The sequence below is a fragment of the Delphinus delphis genome, chromosome 3, assembly GCF_949987515.2.
Source record: "Delphinus delphis chromosome 3, mDelDel1.2, whole genome shotgun sequence".
NCBI lineage: Eukaryota > Metazoa > Chordata > Mammalia > Artiodactyla > Delphinidae > Delphinus > Delphinus delphis.
Genome location: NC_082685.1, coordinates 56,521,609 through 56,530,821, shown reverse-complemented (window position 1 = coordinate 56,530,821; position 9,213 = coordinate 56,521,609). Strand labels below are relative to the sequence as shown.

The following is a 9,213-nucleotide window of genomic DNA, read 5'->3' as shown; positions in this document are numbered from 1 at the left end:
GCGGAGCAAACCCTCGAACCTAGTTGGGTCTAGACCCAGAAGACACGGAGAGGAGCAGCCCACAAGCGAACCTGCGTGCCACGCACTGAACCGGGTATGGTGGGGACACAGGCCCTGCCAGCCAGGCACTTGCACTGGCGGCGAGGGGATAACGTCTGGAGTCTCGGAGCACTGATCGAACTTGATGCCTGTGCCTGTTGGAGTCTCAGGTATCCATCCCAACTCGGAGGCCTGAGCAGCCAGGCCAGAGACGGACCTGGAGGCTCCGCGTCGTCAACAGCCCGGGAGCGCTTCAGGAGGCGCTTCCAGGACCAGCTGCAGGGAACTGGGCTCTTGCTATGACTCCGCCCACCGCCTTGCCCCGCCCCGTGCGGGTTGCCAAGGTGATCAGGTGACTCTGAGCTCGTGGCGCTCGGGCCGGTTGTGACGTCAGGCGCGCCCAGGCTCCTCACTCGCTCCTTGGCAGGTGCGGCGCCACTAGTGCGGTCTCGTCTGATCCCAGCGGGTCCGGGCCGAACCAGTGCCTAGCAGTTTCGAAGAGAAGAGAGGTAAGGTGAGGCGGAGCCGGACCCGGCCAAGATGGGACCAGGGAGGGGGTGAGGCGCGGGCAGGGCCCTTCCGGGGTTTTGCGCACCCCCGAGCTCCCCAGAGGGCGCCGGAAGAGCGAAGGGCCCCGGGGCGGGATGGGCCGGCTCCGGCCGAGGAGCGCGCACGGGCTGGGAGAGAGGCCAGGAGCTGGGGAGCGGTTGCAGCCGGCCCGATGCCCACCCCGGCTAATCGCGGCTGCTCCTCCGGGTCCCGTCGCAGCGCCGCTGGCGGAGGCCGGGAAGATCCAGCGCCGCCCGCCCGGCCTCTGGGCAGTGGACTAAGGGGCTCCGCGTTGCGAGAAGTCGGCTGACTGAGAGCTGGTCTCGCCACACCCGGTCTCGGGAGACGTCTGCGGGAGGCTTCTGCATCTCTTCGCCTTGGGCTGCGATTTCTAGGGCGCTGCCGGGGATCCACTCCGTGCTCTGAGCCGGGGCTGCTGGGGGCGGGAGAGCGCTCGGGAGCCCCTCGGGTCGGAGCAGGGGCGGGGGGTGTTCAGGAAAGGTGTTGCGGGGGGAAAGGAATCTTCACTATTGAGAACGGTGTCTAGGGATCTGAATAGACCTGTTGGAGGAAGTGAAATCTGAGCGGAGCCCTGAGGGGGGCGGCTAATCTCCGGCAGCTGTGGGCTTTGGACGTGTAGAGGGAGGGAAAGGGGACCTCTGGAGAAGGAGACCTTGAGCCTCGCGCTGGAGGTAAGGGAAAGACGATTCGGCGACTTACTGGACCGAGTGCTAGGGCGGTTTTGGCGGCGGAGGGGAAGTTTGGAGATTTAGGTTAGGGCCGGTTGGGAAAAACTCTTTGAGCGCTCAGCTGAGGGTTTGTGTACTGTGGGGAGCCATTGAAGCGTCGGCTGGGTTGGGGTAGGGGAACACTGGGATGGGGAGACATCGAGGAGGCAGTTGTGACAGCCTGGAAAAGAGGTGACAACGCCTAGAACTCTGGTCCGTTGGGATTCTGTGAACCCTGCTTCTGAAATCTTTGTATCAGACAAGGATGTGGGAGCAGGCAGCCAGGTGCCAATTACCCCGGCCATTGTTAGCAGATTTTTAAAAAATTCGTTCTTATGCGGGAAAGGAAGCACGCAGCTGCGGCTCATTTTCTCTTCTCATTTGGCCGGGTGAGTTAATGACTCTCTGAGGGCTTTGCTACCCTTGATATGCACTGAGGTTGTATTGTCCACAGCACTTACCCTTTAGAAATTTCAGCGTGTTCTACAAACACCTCTTATCCCCAGGGTGAAACCCAACCCTGAGCGAGTAGTAGGAGATTTAATGGCAGAGAAGTTATTGAAGGATAATCAGTGCCCCAAACATGAATGGGGGCATTGGGGAAGCTGAAAGGAGTCCCCTGCTCTTTGTTAATTGTAGAACAGAGTTCCCCTTTCCTACCTGCTACCCTCAGTTTGTGGGCTTCTTAGGTAAGGCTGCTTAAGTGTTAATTGGCCATTTTGTCTTAAATTCTTGAGAAATAGGAAGAAGATATTTTGGTTTTTGAAGAGGAATGATTTGGTGATATATGGGTTTTTTTCCAGCTCTGAAATTTACTGATCCTGTGAACAACAAAAAGCACACAGTTGTCCTTTTTAGATTGAACCTTTCACAAACTTCTGTTTTCTGGGAGGAAGTGAAATAGCTGAAACTTCTCACCAATTTGTTTTGTATTTGTTTGACTCCAGAAAACAGAATTGGACTCCAGGAATCCTGTACAGTAAAAGGCAGTTGAGGGAATTGCTGAGAACTTGGCAAGGTGGCTGCAGCTGGTTTATGCATTAAACGGAGAAACCAGCACAGCACTCAAGGGAGGACAAATCCAGAGTGCTGGCAGCTGGGGAGAGCGAGCTTCCCAGTCAGATCAGCCACATCATTCTCTGTAAAACATGTCTTAAGACAGGTCATTTGAGCATTGAGCAATGTGTGTTTACCACATATTTCTACTTACCTGAAGAGTCCCCCCCCCCCCTCCGTGTACCTATTCATTGGCTGGGCTTGTTATGAAAGAGCTTTTTACAGGGCTCTCCAGAAGCCCCATAATATTAAGAATCGCTGGAAGTTAGATTTCTGGGCCACATTTTTAAAAAACTGTTAACCATTTTCTAAATGGTCTTTGGAATTATTTGGAACGGCCAACTAATCATGCTTCCTTTGGAAACAGTCCACTCCCCCTCCCCCAGACACTGTAACTATGTGCTGTCAGGGCGGTTAAGTAGGCCGAGAGTTTTGGGAAATTTTCTGCTTTCATTCACCCCGGCTGCCCCCACAAATGTTCCCATTGGTAGAGAATTTAAGACTTCAATGTTAGGAAAGAAAGATAGTGTTTCCCTCAACACAAGCAATGATAAACACCAGGCCTGGCTGTTCTGTTGAAGAACAGAAATACCCCCCCTTAAGGGGAACTGGGCCCAGGTGGGAACCAGGGCTAGGGTATGAGCCAGAGACCCCCACGAGCGTTCTAGGCCTGCACCTTTGTCACCCAAGGGCAGGCCCTCCTTTCTTGGCTGGAAACAGTCCTCAACCTTGAAACGGGGTAATGGACCGCAGCACACCATAGCAGGTCCTCTGCACAGCAAGGCCTCCTAAGGGTTTGTAATGCAGAGACTCTGCCTGGGCAATGGAGCACGGACCGCTTATGGCCAACTTTTCAGCATAAAGCTCTACACTGCCCTCATGGAAGCCAAATCTCTTCTGAAGCACAGTAGTCAATTCCTGGATCCGTCAGCCCTTCCTCACCAAGAACATTCTGTGTCCTGGTGGCCAAGATAATGATTTCTGTCCTGGTTGGTGTAACTTGGACCTCAACTCCAGAGTACCCATCTTCAGCCAGCTCCCTAGTGAGAAACTCGTTCAGTTCAGCTTTGAATATGCCGTCAGTGACAAACTTCCTCTTCTTGGAAATCTGCACGGCCATTTTGCCACCGCGCTCCGCCGAAAGGAAAGGCTTCACAGAGGGCCCCCCCCCATAAATTTATTTATTTATTTATTTATTTTTGGCTCTGTTGGGTCTTTGTTGCTGCGCGCGGGCTTGCTCTAGTTGTGGAGAGCGGGGTGGGGGTGGGCGTTACTCTTCGTTGTGGTGCGTGGCCTTCTCATTGTGGTGGCTTCTCTTGTTGCGGAGCACGGGCTCTAGGCGCGCGGGCTCAGTAGTTGTGACTCACAGGCTCTGGAGCACAGGCTCGGTAGTTGTGGCGCGTGGGCTTAGTTTCTCCACGGCATGTGGGATTTTCCCCGCCCAGGGCTCGAACCCGTGTCCCCTGCATTGACAGGCGGATTCTTAACCACTGCACCACCAGGGAAGTCCTTCACAGAGGTTCTGAAGGAATATTAATGGGAGGCTTTTATGAAATTTGAGCTCCTCTAAAGCAGAATATTTTAATTTTTGGATGATTGATATTTTTTTGAGATGCAGTGAAATAAAAAAAGAGGGTGGACATTCTAAATTTTTTTGGTAAAAGCCTCATTCAGCACCCTAAGGCTTTTTTGTTTTTGTTTCCGGGTGTATTTGGGCTTGGTTACCAATAAGCCAATAATCAGATCTGGAGGCCTGAGGGTAAGTGCATGTTTGCATTTCATATGTAAATAAGTTCAGACTGTTTCACACTTTATCCAGCTGGTTTAGAGTGCCTGGAGTAAACCTTGCAGCTTCTTGGGTTTTGGACCCTACATCCTTTCAACCCTAAAGGAGTTATTCACTAAGCACTTCAGAGACTGAAGTGGGCAATAATGCTCACTAAATTGAATGAGGAGTGAAATAGTCATCTTTTAAAATTTCATTCTCCTGAGTCACTCTGCCAGTCCTCCATCAGATAGAGATTCAAGTGCTTGCTGATGTGCCCAGGGAACTACAGAACTACAACATCCGTCTCTCGGACTTGTGACATTTGTTGTCTAGGCATAGTTCTCACAGGGAAGTTCTGACAGGAGAGGCTTCCTGTTTTTCTCAGGCTGAATTGAGTGCTGTGTTCTAGGCCTCCAAGCTCCTCACGCTTGACCAGCCCTACTAATTGGCTTGGCTGTACAATGGGAGTCAGCAATTAAAACACAGCAGTTTAAAAGCAAGGGGATTGGGCATGAGTTGACCCTCCGGGCTCTGGCCAAAAAGGTTCACACCATTTTGGGCACTATATACAAAGGGCTCTTCAAAAGGCAGTGAGCTTAGAATGACTTCTTTTGTAGTTTTTAGGAGACGTATGTGGAATATTAGTACTGATTTAGGCCTCAAAACCAGAGCTAGGAAACTGGATGGGCCCTCAGTTCTAAAGCAAGGGAGGGAGTTCCCTGGTGGCGCAGTGGTTAAGAATCTGCCTGCCAATGCAGGGGACGTGGGTTTGATCCCTGGGCCGGGAAGATCCCACATGGTGCGGAACCTCTAAGCCCATGCACCACAACTACTGAGCCCGCGCGCCTAGTCCTGTGCTCTGTAACAAGAGAAGCCACCACAATGAGAAGCCTGTGTACCACAACGAAGAGTAGCTCCCCAGTCTCTGTAACTAGAGAAAGCCTGCACGCAGCAATTAAGACCCAACGCAGCCAAAAAAAAAAAAAAATTAAAAAAAAAGCAAGGGAGATAAATGGTTTGAATCCAGTGTCTGTGGGTAGCAAGTCTGGTATGGCTTTGTCAAAAACAAAGGATGGTTTATATTTTTCTGAACCTTTTGATTAAAGGCATACCTCGTTTCATTGTACTTTGATCTGTTGGGCCTTGCAGATACTGCGATTTTTACAGATAGAAGGTTTGTGGCAACCCTGTGTCTGTCGGCGTCATTTTTCCAACAGCACTTGTTCACTTTGTTTCTCTGTGTCACATTTTGGTAATTCTCGCAATACTTCAAACCTCCATCAGCAAAAAAGATTACAACTCGCTGAAGGCTCAGAAGTTTGTTAGTATTTTTCAGTGATAAAGTATTTTCTTTTTAATATTTATTTTATTTATTTATTTGGCTGCGCCGGTTCTTAGCTACAGCATGCGTGTGGGATCTAGTTCCCTGACCAGGGATCCAACCCGTGGCCCCTGCATTGGGAGCACGGAGTCTTAACCACTGGACCACCAGGGAAGTCCCACAGTGGTGAAGTATTTTTAAATTACGGTGTGTACATTATTTTTTTAGACATAATGCTGTTGTACCCTCAATAGACCACGGTATAGTGAAAACATAACTTTCATCTGCACTGAGAAACCAAAAAATTTGTGTGACTCTCTTTATCGTTGATATTCAGTTTATTGTGGTGATGTGTGTGAATGATTTAAGGGAGTCTTGGTAATCATGGTGAGGGGAGGGTTTGATCTACCTGAATTTACTCATTGGAGAGTAATGCCTTATTCAGAGATGCCTTTCATCAGTTCTCTGATTTGTGTTAAAGAGTCATTAGTCTCAAGAGAATTGGCCCAGAAAATAAATCACGACTGAAATCTACCTGGCCTCCTGGCCAGTGTTCAAAGAAAGGCAGGGGTGGGGAACAATTGAATTGCAAAGGTATTTGGGAATAGGAAGACCTGGGAAGTGGTGCTAGACTTCTGCTCTCAGTACTTCACCCATCAGCTTTCAGTATTGGGACCTCGGGCAGGATCATTTGGGGACAGTATGTGTGAAGAGGGGGACTTCTGTAGGAATGTGCCTATCTCATGAGTCCTTGTCGTTAAACCTATACTTACTGCTTTCCTGCTGCCCGCTAGCTTCCCAGAGACCCCAGACCCCGTGTCCCCCCTTCCCCCACCCCCAGCCTTTCTTCCACAGCACCCTCTCTAAAGGCTGGTGTGATTCATCAATCTCTGATCCAATTTCTGCGTCCTCTGGTTCTGCTGACTTTGCTGAACTAAATCTTGGTGATATTCGATGTGTGATGGTGGCAGAACTCCAGCGAGGGGTGGTTGCATTCTAAGGGCTTGGAGGTGGGTGCTTCATCTGTTTCTCACACTTAATTTGTGTTCCACCTGCATGATTTTTGTCTTATCTCTTTGCCATCAGTACTATTATTTAACATTTTTCTTTAAATTACGCCATTTTTTAAAAACTCTAAAAGTTATTTGAAGGGGAACCTATGATTGGCTTAAATTGGAAACCACTATCACCTGCCACAAATAGAAAGCAAATATTAAAAAGCATAACTATTAAAATTAAGTTGTCTGTCCACATTCCCCAAATCGTTCCACATACTCCAGTTGGAAAAATACTGCCTTCATCCAAAGACATGACTCACTCTGTTAATTTTTTCAGGTGGCAGTAAACAGGTGGTAGGAATGGTTTGGGGGTAGGCAGGCCTTCAGAGAGGGCCCCTTGAATCCCATCTTCTGAAACTCTGCATGGCTATATGACACCAGGAAGACAGCAGAGTGAAAAACAACATGCAGTCAGTTGAAAACACTGGTGTTTTGACATGAGGTTTGCCAGAAGGAGGCCCAAGTGGTGGTGAGCCTGTATACTACATTAAACTCTAGGCCCTCCACCAGGGATGTGACTTTATTGATGCTGTGTTCTGTTGTTCTTTCTGTGCAGGTGCGCTCTTGGAAAACTCAGGTTTTTGTTCAGGGTGGATGCAGTTTGTTTTCTTGTTTTTGTTTTTAATTCATCAATACTCCATACTACTTTGGGCCCCTTGTCTTCCATACATACAGTTGCTCTTGGTGGATGTTACTAATGACAGAACTCTGAAGTTATCATCTAGCATGTGTTTTTTCTAACCTTTTTGTCCATAATGCGTATTCCTTTAAAAAGATTCTATGAAAATGAAAGCGGGGGGAGTGAGCTGCCCTGGGATGTCTGGTCCTTAGGGTGCTCACATGGCAGGTGTGACTGGTACTTGCTGGTGTTCAGTGAAATTCACTCTTGTCCTTTAAAGCCGCCCTGCGGTGCTGACTGAGCTGCCGCTCCCGCAGAGGGTCGGTCAGGAGAGCGTGCTTTAATGGTGGAGCAAAGCCAGGGCTGGGCTGGTAGCCGGCAGGAACCAGGAGTGCTTAGTTAAATTGCCAGCACATGAAGCTGTAGGGGCCTTTTTCTAAGCCGTCAAGATTTCAGTTTTCCCACAAAGCCTAGTCTAATGCTCTGGGAGGGGGCAGGCAGAGCCTGTCTTTCAGGGGCCGTGCTGGTGAGGGACCTGGCCTGGGAAGTGGCCTTGTCAGGCTTGTTGGGAGGGATAGACTGTCCCTTTCTAGTGTGTCCTGTCAAGTTGGCAGGGAGCAGAGTTCCTCCCTTTTCTCTCTCTCCCTGCTCTAACCTATTCTTTAATCTCCCCAACTCACTTTCTCTGTTAACAGCTTTCTTCCCTTTTTCTTTCCCTTCTGTTCACTGCTGCTTTTGCTTCCTACCCTCCCTCTTGCTGGGCTCATTTTCCCTCCATTGTCACTTTGAGGGCTGGCTGTTTGAAGCTCCAGAGTTACAATGCTCTCCTGTACATCCCATGACTAGATGTAATTCAGAGGTCCCCAGCCTTTTTTTCTGAGCAGGAGCCAGCCTTCACTTCCCCATGGCTTTAAGATAGCAGCATCAGTGGGGTGCTGACCGGAGTTCCCGAGCTGAGGGGTGGGACGCAGCTGGTGGTTGGAGTTCCCAAGGGGGGAGTGGGCAGTGGGGGGGTGGGCTTGCTGGCATTATGGGAGCTGTCAGACAAGGGGCTGAGTGAGGTCCACCTTTGGGGTGTCCTTCCAGAAGCTGAAGGCAGAAGGCTGTCCTACATTCAGGTAGTCCTCTGGCTTCTGCAGAGGAACATCCGTGACTAATAAAGGCTGGAGAAGGGGCCCTTGGTGAGGTTGGCCTGAAACCCATGGGACTGTTCACAGCTGTGGATCCTGCCCTGGTGCTGGGACAAAACATGTTCTCAGTGGTAGCTGGATGGTTGTTGGAAGCATCTAGAAGTGTGGCTTTCCTGCTCAACAAGTGAAGAAATAGGTTATTTTCTCCTAAAAGCCATGGGGCAGACATTACCCAAAGATATCTTTCATTTTTTACTGTGTGTAGTCATCTCTCAGTAGTTCCAGGACCCCTTCATACCAAAATAATGTGGATGCTCAAGTCCCGTAAATAAAATGGCATAGGGTTTGCATTTAACCTACGCACATCCTCTGAATACTTTAAATCATGTCTAGATTACTTATTATTTTTTTTATAAATTTATTTTATTTATTTTTGGCTGTGTTGGGTCTTCGTTGCTTCGTGCGGGCTTTCTCTAGTTGTGGCGAGTAGGGGCTACTCTTTGTTGCGGTGGGCAGGCTTCTCTTGTTGCGGAGCACAGGCTCTAGGCGTGTGGGCTCAGTAGTTGTGGCTCATGGGTTCTAGAGCACAGACTCAGTAGTTGTGGCGCATGAGCTTAGTTGCTCCGTGGCATGTGGGATCTTCCCAGACCAAGGATCGAACCCGCGTCTCCTGCATTGGCAGGTGGATTCTTATCCACTATGCCACCAGGGAAGTCCCAATTATTTTATTTCTATTATCAGTGGTACTGAAGGGGAAGAGGAAGGCAGCTAGAGTTCTTTCTCTCATATCCTCAGTACTGGGCTTGTCATGTAATAAGTACTTAATAATGTTGAATAAACAAATGATTAGGTTTGCCAATAGTATCTGACAAGTAAACGAATAAAATTACATGACTCCTATTAAAAGAGATAAAGGATAACTATAGAAAAAGAAGCTGCAGTGAT

At 49.3% G+C, this 9,213-nt stretch overlaps 1 long non-coding RNA gene across 1 annotated transcript in view; it reads left to right on the top strand.

Moving 5' to 3' along the window:
• Window positions 1-413: 413 nt before the first annotated feature.
• LOC132423227 (uncharacterized) overlaps window positions 414-9,213 on the top strand; it is a 66,184-nt gene continuing 57,384 nt past the window's right edge. The window contains exon 1 of the long non-coding RNA XR_009518954.1: window positions 414-548. This is a non-coding gene — a long non-coding RNA (uncharacterized lncRNA). The remainder of the gene's footprint in view (window positions 549-9,213) is intronic.